Consider the following 2,762-nt stretch of genomic DNA (forward strand, 5'->3'; position numbering starts at 1 on the left):
AGGGGATAAATAGATCCTGATACATGGGAGGCAGTCAGTAAATATTCGTTGAATGAATAAATACATGAATGAGTAGCTGAACTGGACTGAGGCAAAATTCATGGGGCTCAGCTATTCTTAACTATAAAGTCAGGATGCACCAGTATGCTACAACAAGTTATGAAATATATAGCAAATAATTGGCTAATAATTGTAAAATATGTGAGCTCTGGATTAATTTTTCTTCCTTTAAAAAACACTATAAATGGAGTTGGTTTAAGTTTATGTCTATAATGATGTTGCTCAATTCTTTTCCATTCTAATATGATTTCTTTTGATAGTTAATGATATGCTGTTATAGTTGTTCTTACAAATGACTGTGGAATTTTGATCATAGCTACTTACACTTATTTTTTAAATTTTACCCATGAATAAATTTTCAACAAGCAAGAAAGCAAGGGTAGATGAAGGGCATACATAAAGCACATCTATATCTGCATTGCAGGAGAGCAAAAATGATGCTGTGAACACATCTATTACTGACACAAGAGTTATGGTCCCTGAAACAGAACATGATGCAAGTAGAATTTACAAAAACATTATTCATATTAATAACATTAAATTGTATTTTTTATTTTCTATTTTAATAATGTCTTTATATTTACTCTTTAATGATAGTCACAAATTTTATTAACTTGGAAGGGGAAGTCTAGAGAAAAATCAGGTCTTTAAAAATGTTTAATTAAACAGATTAATTGTATTTATTATTGAAAATCTTTAAGTGACAGATTTCATTACTCATATATAAGTACCTAATAGATGCCATGAGAAAAATAAAAGTGTGTAGAACAATTTATTTCACTCTAAAATTAAGGGGGGTGGTGTCAAAAAATGAGGATAACATAAAATGCTATATGTTTTATATGTATTATATTATATCTGCCAGAATGAAAAAAATAAGGTTAAGGGTTTCTGAGAGGCAATAAAGTCTAGTAGTTAAGAGCACAGGTTTTGGTGCAAGACTGCATGGGTTATTTGTTTACTGAATTATAATTGACATAATTATTAGTTTTAGGTGTACTGCCTAGTGATTTGATATTTTTATACATTACAAATGATCACTGTGATAAGGCTAGTTAACATCTGTCACAGTTATTTACTATATTCCTAAGATGGACATTACATCCCCATGACTTATTTATAATTGGAAGTTTGTACCTCTTAACCTCCCTCATCTATTTCTCCCATCTTCCACAATTCTTTCCCTCTGACAGCCACCAGTTTGTTCTCTGTATCTGGGTCTGCTTTTGTGATTTTTTCATTTTTTTTTTTATTTTTTAGATTCCACATATAAGTGAAATCATATGGTATTTGTCTTTCTCTGTTTGACTTATTTAACCGAGCATAACACACTCTAAGTTCATCCACATTGTTACAAAAGGCAAGATTTTATTCATTTTTATGGCAGAGTAATATTCCATTGTGTGGATACATGTACATGTATCTATCTATCTAATTTTAATTTTTGCCATTTTAACTGTAATTTATCTTGATGTGGATCTCTTTCGGTTCATCTTTTTGAGACTCTGTTTCCTGGAGGGTTTCCCAGGTAGCTCAGTGGTAAAGGATCTTCCTGCCAGGGCAGGAGATGAGGGTTTGATCCCTGTGTCAGGAAGATACCCTGAAGAAGGAAATGGCAACCCACTCCAGAATTCTTGCCAGGAAAATCCCACAGACAGAGGAGCCTTTGTAGGCTACAGTAGTCCATGGGATCACAAAAGAGCTGGACATGACTGAGCAACAATCCATGCTTCTTGGAACTGGATGTCAGTTTCCCTTCCCATGTTAGGGAAATTTTCAGCTATTATTTCTTCAAGTAAGTTTGCTGTCCCTCTTTCTCTTTTCCTTCTGGGACCTCTGTAATAAAAATGTTAGTATGCTTGATGTCCCAGGGGTCTCTTCAACAGTTCTCATTTTTTAAAATATCTTTTTTCTTGGAAAAAAAAAAAAGTAGTGTTTTCCACTACTCTGTCTTCCAGTTTGGTGATCTGTTCATCTGTATCCTCTGATCTATTATTGATTCTGCCTAGTGTATTTTTAATTTCAGTTATTGTATTTTCAGTTCTGTTCTTCTTTATATTTTTTAACTCTTTGTTGAACTTCTCACTGTGTTCACCCATTCTTCTCCTGAATTCACTGAGCATCTTTATGATAATTACCATTAACTCTTAATTGGGTAGATTGTTAATCTCCAATTTGCTTAGTTCTTCTTCTGGGGTCTTGAATTGTTCCTTCATTTGGAACATGCATCTGTGTTTGTTTCAGGAAGTATCAGGAAGGTTGGTTATGTTTCCTGATCTTGGAAGAGTGACTTACCTAGCAGATGTCCAGTGGGGTCCAAGAGCACATTTCCCTCTGGTCCCCAGAGCTGAATATTCTAAGGGTACTCAGGCTTCCCTGGTGGCTCAGAGGTTAAAGCGTCTGCCTGGAATGCGGGAGACCCAGGTTCGATTCCTGGGTCGGGAAGATCCCCTGGAGAAGGAAATGGCAACCCACTCCTGTACTCTTGCCTGGAGAATCCCATGGAGGGAGGAGCCTGGTAGGCTACTAGTCCGTGGGGTCGCTAAGAGTCGGACATGACTGAGGGACTTCACTTTCACTTTCACTTTCACCCAATGTGGGCTGCATGGATCCTTCTGTGGTGGTTGGTCTGGCTACTGTGGGCATGCTGGGGTGCCAGCCCAGTGGGCTGGCCCCGGCCCAGTTGGATGCCAAGCCCTGTC

General features: G+C 36.8%; 1 non-coding gene across 1 annotated transcript; it reads left to right on the forward strand.

The window, feature by feature from the left end:
- Positions 1 to 2,433: 2,433 nt before the first annotated feature.
- On the forward strand, positions 2,434 to 2,505 carry TRNAS-GGA. The gene has a single exon. It is a non-coding gene; the product is annotated as a tRNA-Ser (tRNA).
- The last annotated feature ends 257 nt before the right edge of the window (positions 2,506 to 2,762 follow it).

The sequence above is a fragment of the Oryx dammah genome, unplaced genomic scaffold, assembly GCF_014754425.2.
Source record: "Oryx dammah isolate SB20612 unplaced genomic scaffold, SCBI_Odam_1.1 HiC_scaffold_18, whole genome shotgun sequence".
Taxonomy (NCBI): Eukaryota; Metazoa; Chordata; class Mammalia; order Artiodactyla; family Bovidae; genus Oryx; species Oryx dammah.